The sequence below is a fragment of the Oryctolagus cuniculus genome, chromosome 1 (assembly GCF_964237555.1).
Source record: "Oryctolagus cuniculus chromosome 1, mOryCun1.1, whole genome shotgun sequence".
Classification (NCBI taxonomy): domain Eukaryota; kingdom Metazoa; phylum Chordata; class Mammalia; order Lagomorpha; family Leporidae; genus Oryctolagus; species Oryctolagus cuniculus.
The window spans coordinates 35,469,938-35,486,940 of NC_091432.1; the positions used below are offsets into that span (position 1 = coordinate 35,469,938).

The window sequence follows — 17,003 nt, forward strand, 5'->3', positions numbered from 1 at the left end:
ATTAAGCTAAAAATTTTCTTGATACAGTCTTATAAAATTCATCAAAACAATCTAGGTTTTGTAAAAGATGCATATGCCTTTTGGTCTTGATTCTTTCAATTAACAGGAGGTGACATTATATAAGCTATTAAATTTTGAGATTCAATATTTTCACTTGAGAACTGGAAAAAAAAATTCAGAGTCATTATGAGGATTAGAGAAAGCAATTTTTTGTGGGGAAAAAAACCTACTAGACTATAAACTCTCAAAGAATGTCAATTTTCCTCCGTTTTTCTTAGGCATATTGGAGTTGCTTCTTAAGAATTTTTGTTCCTTAGTGTTGGAACCATGTTAGTCACAAAGTAAATGTTCAGTGAATTTTAGTTAAATAAATGTAATGAAATACTTTACAAAAATGTTAAAAATGAATTAAGGTGTTTTATTAATTTCTTTGACATCTGTATACCTTCATGTTTTTTATTAAGGTACAGTATAGATTTTTTGTTTTATTTATTTGTTATTTTATTTAAGTTATACAAGTTTCATGTATTTCATACATACAAATTAAGAAACAAAGTGATACTTCTCTCCCTACCTTCCATCCTACCCAAGCTCCAACACTTCTTCCTCCTCCCTCTCACATTACCACTCTTAAGTTTTACAAAGATATATTTTCAGTTTACTTAATGATTGTATAGTCAACCCTACACTAAGTAAAAGATTTAAAAAAAAAAAAAGTGCTGTTCCTCAACAGGAGAGATAGGGCTGTAAACAATCATTGAATCTCAAATGTTACATTCTATTTCAGGTACTCTATTACTTCAAATCAAGGAAAACATTATATCTGTCTTTTTTGGGCTGGTTTATTTCACCAAGAACAATGGTTTCCAGTTGTGTCCATCTTGTTGCAAAAGATATGATTGCATTTATTTTACAGCTGAGTAGTACTCCATAGTGTATGCACACATTTCTTTATCCAGTCAAGAGTTGATGGACATTTGGGTTGATTCCATAATTAGCTATTATGAATTGTGCTGTATCAAACATGGAAGTAAGATAACTCTTTCAGATGCTAATTTCTATTGGCTTGGGTAAATTCCCAAGAGTGGGATGGCTGGGCCATAAGCAGGTCTATATTCAGATTTCTGAAGTATCTTCATACTGTCTTCCATAGTGGCTGTACCAGTTTACATTCCCACCAACAGTGAATTAGGGTACCTTTACACCACAACCTCACCAGCATTTGTTGTTTGTTGATTTCTGAATGTGAGCCATTCTATCTGGGGTGAGGTGAGACCTCATTGTGGCTTTGATTTTAATTTCCCTGATGGTTAGTGATCCTGAACATTTTTTTCAAATGTCTGTTGGCCATTTGAATTTCCTGTCTTAAAAAATACTTCAAGTCCTTTGCCCATTTCTTAACTGGATTATTTGTTTTGTTGTTGTTGAGTTTCTTGAGCTTTTTATAGATTCTGGTTATTAATCCTTTATCAGTTGCATAGTTTGCAAATACTTTCTCCCATTCTGTCAGTTGTTTGTTCACTTTGTTGAGTGTTTCTTTTGCAGTGCAGAAGCATCTCGGCTTGAAGAAATCCCATTTGTCAATCCTGGCTTTGACTGCCTCTGTTTCTGGGATATTTTCCAAGAAGTCTTTGCCTATGCCAATTTCTTGCAGAATTTCTCCAATGTTCTCTAATAATTTGATAGTATCTTGGCTGTAAATTCGGGTCTTTGATCCATTTTGAATGGATTTTTGTGTAGAGGTCTTGCATGTCTGGGTCTTTTGGTAGAGGTCTTGCTTCATACTTCTACATGTGGAAATCCAGTTTTCCCAGCACCATTTGTTGAAGAGATTGTCCTTGCTTCAGGGGTTGATTTTAGCTCCTTTGTCAAAGATAAGTTGATTGCATATGAGTAGGTTGATTTATAGAGATTCTATTCTGTTCCATTGATTTACCCACCTATTTTTGTGCCAGTACCAGCCTGTTTTGATTATTGCTGCCCTGTAGTATGTCCTGAAATCTGGCATTGTGATGCCTCTGGCTTTGTTTTTGTTGTATAAAATTGCTTTAAGGGCTGGTGCTGTGGTGTAGTGGGTAAAGCTGTTGCCTGCAGTGCCGACAAGCCAAATGGGTGCCAGTTCAAGTCCTGGCTGCTTCATTTCTAACCCAGCTCTCTGCTATGGCCTGAGAGAGCAGTGGAAGATGGCCCAAGTCCTTGGGCCCCTGCACCCACGTGGGAGACCTGGAGGAGGCTCCTGGCTCCTGGCTTTGGATCAGCCCAGCTCTGGCCGTTGCAGCCATTTGGGGAGTGAACCAGTGGATGGAAGACCTCCCTCTCTCTGCCTCTGCCTCTCTATAACTCTACCTCTCAAATAAATAAATGAATCTTTTTTAAAAAAATTGGTTTAGCTATTTGGGATTTCCTGTGTTTCTATATGAATTTCAACAATGTTTTTTTCTATATCTCAGAATGTCCTTGGTATTTTGTTTGGAATAGCATTGAATCTATAAATTGCTTTCAGTAGTAAGGATACTTTGATGATAATGAATCTTCCAATGCATGAACATGGAAGATTTTCCCATTTTTAAATGTCTTATTATATGTCTTTATTTAATCTTTTGTAATTCTCATCATAGAGATCTTTGATGTCCTTGGTTAAATTTATTCCAAGATATTTAATTTTTTTGTAGCTATTGTGAATGGGATTGACCTTAGAAGTTTTTCCTCAGCCATGGCATTGTTTGTATATACAAAGGCTATTGATTTTTTTGTGTTAATTTTATATCCTGCCTCTTTGCCAAATTCTTTTATGAGTTCCAATAGTCTCTTAGTGGAGTATTATCTGACACAAAGAGGACAGTTTATACTGATAAAATTACTGACACATTAAGAGACACAAAATCTATAAATGTATATGCACTGACTAGAACAGCTTTAAATTTATGAATCCAAGCATCACAGTTACAGTATTAAACACTCCACTGGCAGTAACTGTAGGAAAACTACATTTAAAATTTTAAATAATATATAAAATATTAACGACAATGTAAACATCTAGTTGATTTTATGGAATACTAAGTCTAAAAACCCTGAAATGGATATGAATTTCATGTGATGTTTTGTACACAGAATAATTTCAAAATAAAACACATACTGGCTGCAAAATAAGTCTTAATAAATTTCAAGAGAAAAAGCTAAAAATCTTCCATCTAATATCAGGAAAAGGAGTTAAATGTCAGTTCTCATCACTACTATCCAACACAGCACTGTGGTGTAGCTGGTAAAGCCACCACCTGCCACTCTGGCAGCCCATATGGGTGCTGGTTGGAGTCCCAGATGCTCCACTTCCAATCCACCTCCTTGCTAATGGCCTGAGAAAAGCAGCAGAAAATGGCCCAAGTACTTGGACCCCTGAACCCATGTGGGAGACCCGAAAGAAGTTCTTGGTTCCTGGCTCAACCCTGGCCATTAAAGCCATTTGAGGACTAAATCAATGGATGGAGGATCTCTCTCTCTCTGTCTCTCCCTCACCATTACTCTGCCTTTCAAATAAATAAATACATCTTTTTAAAAAAATCAAATAAACATTAATGACTTCAACAAAGACCTAAAACCCATAAAACTGCTAAAGGAAAACAAGGGAAAATCAATCCTTGACGTTAATTTCGGCAGTGAATTTTTTTTGAATATGACACCATAAGCACAGGCAAGAAAAGCAAATATATATATATGGGATTATAACTAAAACAAAATTCTACATAGCAAAGAAAATAATCAACAAATTAAAAGACAACCTAAAGAATGAGAAAAATATTTGGATAGCATATGAGATTAACTCCCAAAATACAAAAAAAAAAATTCATACATAGCCCAACTTAAACATGGGCAAAAATGACAAACATATTTTCAAAGAAGACATATAAATATATAAATGACTAACAGGTATATGAAAAGGTGATAATCATTTATCATCATAATCCTCAAAAAATGGAATTACAAGATGTTACAGCATTCCCACTTCTTAATATTTATATAAAGGGATTTAAACCACAATCTCAAAGAAATACCTATGTTCTCATACCACAGCAGGATTATACACAATAGCCAAGATAAAAAAGCCACTGAAATCTCCATCGATGGATGAGTGGACAGAGAAAGTGTGGCATAGGTATACATAATGGGATACTATTCAGCCTTAAAAAGAAAGAATATTGTCATTGTGACAATACGGATGGACTTGGATAACCTGTGAAGTCAGCCAAACACAGAAAGAAAAACACCATGTGATTTCAGTTATATGTGGAATCTAAAATATTCCTATTGATAGAAGCAGAATGTCATGGTGGTAGGATGGGGGAAGACGTGGGAAACCACCTTAGGATATTAAGCACATGCTTTTGTTCCTTGAGACCCGGAGGTCCCTGACTCCTGCCAGCTCCTCTGGATCCAGGTCACTGTCCAGAGTTGCATCCTCCTCTTCCTCATCTGATACATAGATGTCATCCCCATCCCTTGGCAGACCAGACAGAAGAGTGTCTGCAGTGCTCATGTCCCCCTGTGTTACTTCCTCTAACAACTGGTGGCCCCGGATGGCAGGCAGTGAGAACATGCCAGCCTCCCCGTCATCTGCAATGGAAACCCCAGGCAGATCCATCTTCAGCTCCACTCGCCCCTGTTGCTTTCTCTGCTTCTTTAATTCTGCCACCCCCTGGGCTTTCAGCTCTGCCAGATTTAATTGCTCCTCCTCCTCCTCTTTTTAGGGCTGCCTTGTGATCCCAGGTGCTGACTCCTCCTCATCAGCAGCACCTTCTTCCTCTCCTGAGCTGAGGCTGATGTCCAGTGCCTTTGCTTGCTCTTTCAGATTCTTGGCTACATATTGCCAAAGCCTTGCTCTCCAGTTCAGGAGGGACCTGAGTTCCTTGCGCCCCAGCACCCTGACGTCTTGACAGCATTCCCTTATGTCCTCTGTGGTAGCTGGATGCTGAGCCATTTTTTTTTTAATCATCTAGTGAGATCTCACTGGCTTTGGAGAAGTCAGCCACCCCAGGTGCAGTGATAGAATGAGGTCGCCCTCAGCATAGCCTTCAGTAACCCAGTAACAGTTTTAGACTGAGCTTCAACCTCCTTGAAGGTAAATTTAGGGTGGAAGAATTTACTGCCAACCTTGTCAGGAGCCAGGAATCCTTGGTATACAACAAAGATCTCTGCAAATTCATGGTGAGAGGCGTGGGCTTGGTAGCCTGGCAATGGCAGAATGGCTGCTGGAAGATCCATAGCAGAGGCTGAGTCACGGGAACGGAAGACCTTTGTGATGAAGTAGCCACCGCGGGCCAGAAAATCACAAGGCAGACGCAGAGCTGTCAGTGTCAAGTGGGCTTGTGAGTAAGCATCATGAACCCAGGTGCCCCCAACGTTGGGGGCCCCGTCATTGCGCACGACATCAACCTTCCAGGTTCAGCTCCTTTCTCAGGACCTGCCCACAGCATTGTGTTGTGATGTCCTCCTGCAGTGTCACCACAGTGGGGAGAGGCTTGATTGGAACCAGATCCACTCCCACAGTGAGACTGGATACAGGCATAAACTTGGCAGTCACCTGCAGCCATCCTCCTGGCACGGCACAGAGGTCCAGCAAGGCTCAGGCTTCCTGCAGGAACTGAAAGCGTCGATTCAACTGGATTAGCTCGAAAGCAGAGCAGGAATGGTAAGCTGTATCCTTTGCCAAGTGATAGCACTTGTCTCGCCAGCTCTTGCCGACTTTGCCCTTCGTGCCCACGGTGGGATGGCGGAGTGTCACTCAAGCTGAGGAGAAAAAGGTCATTGGGAACACGTCTCCCTGGGCACTGCATTCCGTCTACCTCGGAGCCCCTGCCGCAGCAATCACCCTCCTAGAAGGGACCGACACGTTCACGAGGAGTCAGCACCGTGTTCACCACACTTGGAGCTGCACACGTAGCAGCAAGCGTACTTCCGCTTCCGCTTGCGACTCCTGCGTCCCTGGCGCCAAATTTTCCGCAATTTCAGGAGTGGCCATAAATGTTTCTCTCCCAGACATATAAGTTGAACATTGGCACAAGAAAGGCTAATTGCAAGAAATAAAAAGTTATAAGAAAACAACATTTAGAAATTCAATTCCCTCTTCACGCTTTTCCCAAGCTCCTCAACTTGAACAACCGCCCTTCCCAACATAACTCCCATTATTTAGTCTTACCTCTCCGCCAACATTTAGTTCTTTGAGAGTGTTAAGAAAAATTTTTGGGCCAGCGCCGCGGCTCAATAGGCTAATCCTCTGCCTACAGCGCCGGCACACTAGGTTCTAGTCCCAGTCGGGGCGCGGGATTCTGTCCCGGTTGCTCCCCTTCCATTCTAGCTCTCTGCTGTGGCCTTGAGTGCAGTGGAGGATGGCCCAAGTGCTTGGGCCCTGCACCTGCATGGGAGACCAGGAGAAGCACCTGGCTCCTGGCTTCGGATCAGTGCGGTGCGCCGGCCCCAGCACGCTGGCCGCAGAGGCCATTGGAGGGTGAACCAATGGAAAAAGGAAGACCTTTCTCTGTGTCTCTCTCTCTCACTGTCCACTCTGCCTGCCAAAAAAAAAAAAAAAAAAAAAGAGAGAGAGAGAGAGAGAGAAAAGAAACAATGTTAAGTCTAGGAAAACTGATTATGAAAAGAAGAGAATAAACATAAAACATCCATGTATTTTTTAATTTAAAAAAGTCAGTTCACTATATGTCCTGCAGATGTCAAAAGGAAAATATAGAAATCTTAGGAACAATATTACATAGATACATTGGACATTTTAGATAAAATGGGATGCTTAACAGCCATATCTCTGTCAAGTAAAATAATTTGTTATCAAAACATTCCTACAGGGACCAGCGCCGTGGCTCACTTGACTAATCTTCTGCCTGTGGTGCTGGCATCCCATATGGGCACCGGGTTCTAGTCCCAGTTGCTCCTCTTCCAGTCCAGCTCTCTGCTGTGGCCCGGGAAAGCAGAAGGAGATGGCCCAACCCCTTGTGCCCGTGCACCTGCTTGGGAGACCTGGAAGAAGCTCCTGGCTCCTAGCTTTGGATCAGCACAGCTCCAGACATTGCGGCCAACTGGGGAGTGAACCTGTGGATGGAGGACCTCTCTCTCCCTCTCTGCCTCTCCTTCTCTCAATGTGTGTGTAATTCTTTCAAGTAAATAAATAAACCTTCAAAAAAAAAAAAAGAGAGAGAGACTGATTTTACTCTTTTGCTCAACATAGGACTGGAGATTTTTGGAACAGATAAATGAAAGGAAGAATAAAATTGTGTGTGAAGATGATATGAGTATTTATATAAAAATTAACAAAAATGCAAGATGTTAGATATGAGATCAGTTTTTTAAAAATGGGCTTTTTCCAGAATGGCCATATTCTGATAGTTCAACAAAATGCTGAGAATGAATGTAGAGGAAATTTGTTTGATAAATAATCTCTTGACCTTTTAGAAAACATGGAATTGTCCCTATGTGAAAATACATATGAATCTTCAAGAAGGGTGACATTGTAGACATCAAGGGAATGCAAACTGTTCAAAAAGGAATGTCCCATAAATGTTACTATGGAAACACTGGAAGGCTCTACAGCATTACCCAGCATGCTGTTGGCATTGCTGTAAACAAACAAGTTAAGGGCAAGATTCTTGCCAAGAGAATTAATGTGAGTATCGGGCATATTTAAGCACTCTAAAAGCTGAGATTTCTTCCTGAAATATGTGAAGGAAAATGAACAGAAAAATAAGGAAGCCATAGAAAAGTTACCTAGGTTTAACTAAAGTGCCAGCATGCTCCGCCCAGAGAAGCCTAGTTTGTCAGAACAAATGAAAACAAGTCTGAGCTGCTGGAACCAATTCCCCATGAATTAATGACATAAAAATGTTTTTTAAAAAAAGAATCCTCTGAACTAAAAATATTTCTCACTTGAATAGAAATGGGGTGTACTGTTCCCCAAAGAAATAGTTAAAACAAAAAATTATAAAAAATAGGGCCGGCGCCGCGGCTCACTAGGCTAATCCTCCGCCTAGCGGCGCCGGCACACTGGGTTCTAGTCCCGGTTGGGGCGCCGGATTCTGTCCTGGTTGCCCCTCTTCCAGGCCAGCTCTCTGCTGTGGCCAGGGAGTGCAGTGGAGGATGGCCCAGGTGCTTGGGCCCTGCACCCCATGGGAGACCAGGAAAAGCACCTGGCTCCTGGCTCCTGCCATTGGATCAGCGCGGTGCGCCGGCCGCAGCGTGCCGACCACGACAGCCATTGGAGGGTGAACCAACGGCAAAGGAAGACCTTTCTCTCTGTCTCTCTCTCTCACTGTCCACTCTGCCTGTCAAAAAAAAAAAATTATAAAAAATAAATTATGATGTGTAACAGAAAATCATTTAAAATAAAAATTTTAAATATGACATAAAATAGGTAAATTAAGAATTGATGTAATAAAGATTAAAGACTTAGGGAAAACTAATAAAGAAACCCTAAATAAGAGAAAAGCTATACCATATTCATAGATTTGTAGAATCAATAGAGTTAACATGCTAATTTTCTCTAATCTATAGATTTACCACCATCCCTATCATAATCTTAGCAAACACTTTGATAGAATTTTATACACTGATACTAACATTTATTTGGAGGAGCTGGAATTATTGTATAATGAGTTAAGTTGCAGCTTGCAACATGGGCATCCTAGAGCTGAGTGCCAGTTTGAGTCCCAGCTATGCTGCTTCTGATCCAGCTTCCTGCTAATGTTTCCCCTGGGAAACATCAGATGATGGCTCAAGTCTTGGGCATTACCATCCATTTATAAGATATGGATGGAGTTCCTAACGCTTGGTTTTGGTCTAATCCCAACCAAGCTGTTGCCAGTATTTGAGGAATGAACCAATGGATGGAAGATTTTTCTCTCCCTCACTTCCATGTTCTGACTTTCAAATAGATAAAAATAAGCATTTCAGAAAATAATAAAGACTGTGTATTCTTGGCATATAGGCCTAAGGGGCAGAGAAATAGATAAATGGAACAGAATAGAGTCTAGCAACTAGCCCACAATGACACAGTTCATTTTTGTCAAAGCCTCCATAACAATTCAATAGAGAAAAGAAAGACTTTCATTAAGTTGTTTTTGAACAACCAGTATGTACATTAAAAAAATATATACTGCAAATATTATCTCACATCATACCCAAAATTTAATTTGAGTTTAGATAGAGCCATAAATCTAAAAGTAAAACTATAAAGCTTTTAGAACAAAGTATAAGATATTATCTTGGTAACTAGAAAATTAGCAGATTTATTAGATAGGATATGTAAAACAGTTTCTGTAAAAGAAATTAGATGAATTATGCCAAATTAAAAATTATGCTTTTCCAAAGTTATTATTTAAAATAAATAGGCAACAGGTGGTGTTGTGATGTAGCAGGTTAAGCCATGGCTTGGGGTGCCTACATTCTGTATCAGAGTGTCAGTTCAAGTCTCACCTACTCTTCTTCCATTCAAACTTCCTGATAATGCATCTTGAGAGGCAGTAGATGATGGTTCAAGTTTTAGTTGGGTTCCTTCAACACATGTGGGAGGCCCAGAGTGAGTTCTGGACTCCTGGTTTCAGCCTGATGAAGCCCTGGCTGGTGCAGTCATCTGGGGAGTGAACCAGCAGATGGAAGATATGTCTCTGTCACTCTATTATTCAAGTAGATGAAATAAACATTAAAAGAAAATTAAAAAGTCAAATTTGAAGAATATATTCATGAAATACATATTCTGAATATATAAAGAACTCCCACAGCCACTCAACAATAAAAGATAACCCAAATTAAAAATTGGGGAAAATTCTTGAACAGACTATTCAAAAAATGGAGCTCATAAAAAAGGTATTCAATATCACTAGTCCTTAGGGACATGCAAATTAAAATCAAAATGAAATGCCACACCATGCCTATTAGATTTGCAAATTTTAAAGACCATGACAATATCAAATATTTGCTAGGCTGTGATAGAGTTGAAACTTTTATACATTGCTGCTGAGAATGCAAAACTGTCTACGTACCTTCGAGAAAGTTCCAGCAATTTATTACCAAGTCAAACATGTATCTACCTTTTTTTTTTTTTTTTTTTTTTTTTGACAGGCAGAGTGGACAGTGAGAGAGAGAGACAGAGAGAAAGGTCTTCCTTTGCCGTTGGTTCACCCTCCAATGGCCGCCGCGGCCGGCGCGCTGCGGCAGGCGCACCGCGCTGATCCGATGGCAGGAGCCAGGAGCCAGGTGCTTTTCCTGGTCTCCCATGGGGTGCAGGGCCCAAGCACCTGGGCCATCCTCCACTGCACTCCCTGGCTGGCCTGGAAGAGGGGCAACCGGGACAGAATCCGGCGCCCCGACCGGGACTAGAACCCGGTGTGCCGGCACCGCTAGGCAGAGGATTAGCCTAGTGAGCCGCGGCGCCGGCCCGTATCTACCTTTGACCCACTAATTCTGTTTCTATTTATTTATCTAAGAAAAATGAAAACCCATGACCTCAAAAGATATAAGTAAGAATATTCACAAAACACATATCTGTAATACACAAAATGGAAAACAACCCAAATAAGTCTCTACATATCTTTAAAATGCAATACAAAAAAGTGAATTATTAATATTCACAACAATGTGAATCAGTCCCACAGGATATGATGAATAAAGAAAGTCAGAAGTAAGTGTGCATGTTGTACATTACATTACATTTCCATGCTGTAATATTTTTATGTTTCCTTACATTTTAGAATAGACAAAACTAATATGAGAGTTTAGAAAGTATGAGAGATATGGTTGCTTCAGGGGTTGGGTAAGGATTGACTGGGAAGATAAGGAGGGAATTGTCTTAGAAGATTAAAATACTCTGTATAAGTATTTTGATACAAATGTGATTACTCAGGGACAACCACTTATTAGTCAAAATTGTATAGCTAAGATGTACATTTAAATATATTAAATTTTATAATAAAAATTACAAAAATTATATTTTATTGGGGGAATTGATAGAAGTGTACATGTTGGGGCCAGCGCTGTGGTGCAGCGGGTTAACACCCTGGCTTGAAGAGCCAGCATCCCATATGAGAGCTGGTTTGAGACCCAGCTGCTCCACTTCCAATCCAGCTCTCTGCTATGGCCTGGGAAAGCGGTAGAAGATGGACCAAGTCTTTGGGCCCCTGCACCCGCGTGGGAGACCCAGAAGAAGCTCCTGGCTCCCTTCTTCAGATTGGCACAGTTCCGGCCGTTGCGGCCAGTTGGGGAGTGAACCATCGGATGGAAGACCTCTCTCTCTCTCTCTCTCTCTGCTTCTCCTCTCTCTGTGTAACTCTGACTTTCAAATAAATAAATAAATCTTAAAAAAAAAAAGAATTATACATGTTAATAAGAATGACAGGATCTTGATAATGGTTGAAGCTGGGTATTGGTAACATGGGAGTACTTTATACTTTTCTATTTACTTAGGATATGTTTAAAATTCTCCAAAACAAAAATAGTTTTCACGGGGCCAGCATTGTGGCACAGCAGATAAAGCTGTCACTTGAGATGTCGCCATCCCATTTCTGATCCAGCTCCCTGCTAACATCCTGGGAAAAACAGTGGAAGATGGCTCAAGTCCTTGGGTCCCTGACACCATGTGGGAGACCCAGAAAAAAATGCCTGGCTCCTGGCTTCTGCCTGGCCCAGTTCCAATCATTGTGGTCGTCTGGGGAATGAGCTAGCAGATAAGAGATTTCTCTCTCTCCCTCTCCCTCTCCCTCTCCCTCCCTGTAACTCTATCAAATAAATAAATAAATAAATAAATAAATAAATAAATAAATATTTTAGAAGTATTTTCACACAATCAACATTATTTATAACATATATAATTCATGTTTTTATCCTTGGTCCATACTGAGAACACACAATTTATAAGAATAATGTTTGGGGCTTCCTTTGGCATTTCAAGATCCCATTCATAAGAATTACTCTATAATGATATCTGCATAAGAGAAATTGCTTGTATACAATCATAGTTTATGATAGGCTTCACAATTCAAAGATACTTTCAAATAATCAAACAAGCAAACCAACAAATAAACTTCATGACTTAAAGCATATGATGGCAAAACTATGAAGATTTTACAGTAGAGGTCACAGTTTGTAAGAATAGATTGTAGAATTCAGCATTACTACAATGCATGAATAAAGCTAGACCAGAAAATAAAAAAGTTTCAGTATCAATCAAATTGTCAGTCTAATAGAAAAAGTAACTCACTGTGAGTATTTAAAACAGGACGACTTTAACGCAAGACGTTGATGATACAAGTGACAGAGGAGCAGAAGAGCCAAAGAAAGAATATTGAGGTAAAGCAGCCATCTGTAGCGACCAGACATGTCTGTCATCCCTCTGCAGGAGAGGCAAAGGGAAAAGGGCCCATAAACAGAGCCTAGGTGCTAATGTCTCTTTTTGGAAGTTCTATCCATAAAGGATTTATCCAGTGGAAGCTGGAGACAGGAGCAGATGCAGCTGTTCCGGAAATGCTGCTCAGATGGCAGTCTGGGTGGAAAACCCTCTGATTTTTCCCTCTTCCCACCCTCCCATCTCCAGCTAGTGGCTCCCATTGGCCAAAGCTAGCTGACATGGGAGCCTGGGAAACTTGAATTGCAGGGGATTTAAGTATCCTTAGATCCAAGAAGAGGATTATGTCCAGAATAAAGTAGGCAATGAAAGAAAAAAAAAAGTATGTTTTGGCACAAAGCCTTATGCTCCAGTTTCTATCAACTTATTGAACTTCAGTTCTTCAGTTTCATTTTTGACTTTGCAGAAAGCACAGATGTTTAATGTCTGAATGATTGCTTATGGAGTATTCCGTCTATATCTTTGCTCCCATTAGAGGTGATTTACAACAGATCTAATGATTCTTAAACCTTAGGGACCCTGCCTTGTTCCAGCCTCATCAAAGGCCCTGGGAAAGATCCTTTAAACTTTAAAACAATTGTTTCAATTACATATTCCTTTGTCAAAAGAAGACCCCAAGGGTTGTATAAGCTTCTTGTCCCATAAAACCTGAATTCAGCCTTTTCTTACCCACTTCACATCCTCTTATTATATCTAAGTTAATGCTTTCCCCAAATTTCCTCCCTTAATGCCTACTTCATCAAGTGAAACCAGGATCCTGGATCAGAAGATTTGGGTAGATTTGAATTCCACCTAGCAAGGAGTGAAAAGAATTATTTCCCCTCTGGAAACTTTCTTTCCAATAGGAACCACGGACTCAAATTCTTCCAGGGTGGGGTGGTGGTGGTGGTGGCAGCTCTATGGCGTAACGAGTAAAGCTGCCGCTTGCAGTGCCGTCATGGCATCCCATATGGGTGCCAGTTCCAGTCCTGGCTGCTCCACTTTCAATCCAGCTCTCTGCTGTGCCCTGGGAAAGCAGTAGGAGATGGCCCATGTCCTTGGGCCCCTGCACCTGCATGGGAAAACCCGGAGGAAGCTCCTGGCTCCTGGCTTCGGATCAGTGTAGCTCCAGCCGTTGGAGCCAATTGGGGAGTGAACCAGAAGATGGAAGGCCTTTCTCTCTCTGCCTCTCCTTCTCTCTGTGTGTAACTCTTACTTTCAAATAAATAAATAAATCTAAAATAGTCTTCCTGGGATCCAGGCAGGTAACAAATGAAAGTAAAAGAATAGATGGTGACCAGAAAAACCCTGGTGCCTTGTGCCCAAGTTGAAGTGAGAAACAGTCACTCAGAGGAGCTAGCTGTTGCATGAAATTGAGTTTACTGACTGCAGATCTTCTTTTTTTTCTTTTAAGAGAACCTGAAGATGTGATTTCTTTTCCCAAGCCAAACTATGAAGTCTTGATTTTTAAATGTTCCCTGAAAAAATTTCACTTTAATGTGCTGTTGAGTAAAACAAATCACACCCAAACAATATATTGAACCCCTGGGCTGCTGGTTTACAGCATTGGTTTGATAGGAAATATGTAACCTAAGAAATTTATAACCAGTCTTTGTAAGAAATCTGATTCTTTCTATTCTCAAAGTCAAAAGCAAGAGAAAGAAAAAGATAAAAATACTCCAAAAAGTCTCAATCCAAATTCTGTAACAGGACTATTGTTACTTATTATAATTTAAAAATTTAATTGAATAAAATCAATTTAGTGCCAAGCACTGTACAGAGATATACACAAGAGAGAGATGAATGAGGTTATCAGATATGTAACAAAATAGAATACTGGGATGATATGATAGCCAATAGGTATTGAGCTACCATGGGCCAGACACAGTGCTTGGTGCTTTCGTCAGTTACACAGTCAGTCAACAAACATTTGTTAGGCCAGGCATTGTTCTTTGCTTTGGTATAAAGCAATGAACAAGACAGCATCTACCTCCCAGAAAGCTGGAGTCAGAGAGAGAGAAAATAAACATGTAAACAAAAAGACATATGAGACGATTTCAAATATTCTGTGATATAATAAAGAAAATAGGATAATACGGTAGAAAGTTGATCAGAGGAGATAAGGATTGTTTAGGCTGGTCAGGGGAGTTCTCTGAGGAACTGACTTTGAATGAAGACATGACTTATGAGACCAAGAAAACCACCAAGTAAAATGTATGAAGTGTGTTTGAGAGGAAGAACAAGTGTTCAATATCCCAAAAGGGCTCCAAGTTTGATATCTTTGGGTGATGGGAATTAGGCAGTGTGAGGAGAGGAAGAGAAGAGTAGAAGCAGATGAGCTTGGAGCATAGGCAGGACCCATGTGCTATGGCAGACCAGAGTCATGAATTTGGCTAATTTCCTACAATGTAGTAGCCACTACTGTCAGCAGGTCCCTGGTGTGTTCATTTAAGCATTAAGAGCACCCTGGCAGGTCAATGAAGGAGAAAGATTACTGATGTGAAGGGTTGGTTGATGGTGGGATGGACTAGGGAGTGGCAGGGCTGTTAGAGAGACATAGCAGATTTTGTCTTTATTTCTGTTAGACTTGAGGTATAGTCGGAAGCAAGACTTCAAACAGGGCTATCTTGGTTTGGAGCTACCAGCAGTTGGACAGGCTGAAACCATTGGCACCACCTCAATTACATCATCTGCTGAGCAATCACCACCAACCACCACATTCATGCCAGCAACATTCCCAAGCCTCGTCACTCTCTGTCATAGCTGTGGCTGCAATAGACCCCAAGGTCATTTATAGAGTCGATAAGTAAAGTGTTTCTCTTTATTGAGTGGTGTGGAAGTATTTCAACATTGTTAACAACTGGGACAGCCATACCAGGTTCCACCAGATGAATGTAATTCCTGGGCTAAGAGTCTGGAACTTATCCTTTTTGACATAGAACACTGGTGAACATTTCTGGCCAGGGGAATGAAGGAATTAGTCGGGTTTCCAGAAGGTTCAGTGTGCAGAATAAATTAGAGTTGAGGGAGAAACTGGAAGCAAAGAGATCAATTAGTAGGTTATTCCAAAGCAGGCACAAGATATGATGAACAAACACAGTAACCGCCCAGAGGATTTTGCTGTGGAAGTTAGACTCTGCCTTGATAGGAGAAAGATAATGTAATCCCTTCCTCCTTTAAACTAATTTGTTGGAGCTTTGTGTTGCTACTGAGGGTACCAAGTGAATGTATCACTGTCACCTACACACCCAGTGGGTAAATGATAAAATTGCCATCCTTGTATCCTCTTGAAGGAATATACTTTAGAACTCTGATATGGAATGGGCTACATTAGGAGTGAATTGATGAGGTAACTGGGTAATTTTCAGTGACAGAATCTTCCTATGAATCTTTCAACGTTGCTTAACTTGGCGGGGAGGGGACAGGAGACATTCATACCTGACGTGAGGAGCATTTAAAAATCCTTTTTAAAAACAATAAAATATACTTATGCTTTATTTAACTTCCAGAATAGAGCACACCTGTTTTCTGTTGTTATAACTGAACACCTGGGAAAAGAAACCTACTTCTTACATTTCTGTAGGTTGAGAAGTCCAAGATGAAGAGGCCATGTTAAAGATTGTTAGCTGGTAGGGACTCTCTGTAGAGCGCTGAGGTAGCACATTCAAAAGATAGAACCCAACTGGCTTTTAAAACAGATCCACTCTTGAGAGAACCCATTGATCCATCCACAGATCAATGTATTCGTGAGGGCACAGCTTTTGTGACCTAATCAACTCTTAAGGGTCCCACATCTTAAAATTTCAACAGGAGTTTTGGTGGAGACATTCAAACAATAGCAGTACAATTGAAAGAGAGATAGAGATAGAGGTAGAGGTAGAGGTAGAGGTAGAGGTAGAGGTAGAGGTAGAGGTAGAGGTAGACAGAGAGAGAGAAACACTATTGAAACACTGAATTTAGGTGAAGGATGTAAGGATGATCACTGAATTCTTTAGCAACTTTCTGTAGTTTAAAGAAATTTCAAAATAAAAAATAGAAAAAATAATTTTATAATTTGCTAATCATTCTTCCTGGGAACTGACTGGTCATAGCTTTTGGTAGAGATAATTTTAATTAGTCATTTTGCTTTCACTTTTGAAAAGTCTCTCTATAGGTGAAATAACAAAGTGAATCCAATATCTCTAAATGAAAAAAACAACTGGTTAAGTATTCCCTAATATACAGTGACTTTTTTGATTGTTTTAATTCCCCTATTGTTACATGGACAAAGCACTGTGGAGTTTTCAAAGGAGGAAGAGTCATCTATACTTCTCTATCATTCATTGCTACTGAGACCCAGAAAACAATTGGTGGAGACTTTGTGGAATCTATTTGTGATTTCTTTGTTTGGATTTATAATAATTTTGAAAGCAACTACTGTGTTGAACAAATGTGGTATAATATTTAAGAAAGTCAGAGGAAATTTTAAATTCTATTTATTTTTCAATCCATCACCAAATTTTCACACCTTTTATAAACTTGAACAAATCCAGTTATTGTTAAAAGTCCAAAAATATCATTTTTGTGGTTTACCCACATCTTAAAGTATTTTGTTGAAAAATACAGAATCGACATTTTGTAGATAAAGACAATC

The 17,003-nt window shown here is 40.0% G+C and overlaps 1 pseudogene; it reads right to left on the reverse strand.

The window, feature by feature from the left end:
• Positions 1-234: 234 nt before the first annotated feature.
• Positions 235-17,003, reverse strand: part of LOC103351737 (pre-rRNA 2'-O-ribose RNA methyltransferase FTSJ3-like) — a 46,375-nt pseudogene continuing 29,606 nt past the window's right edge.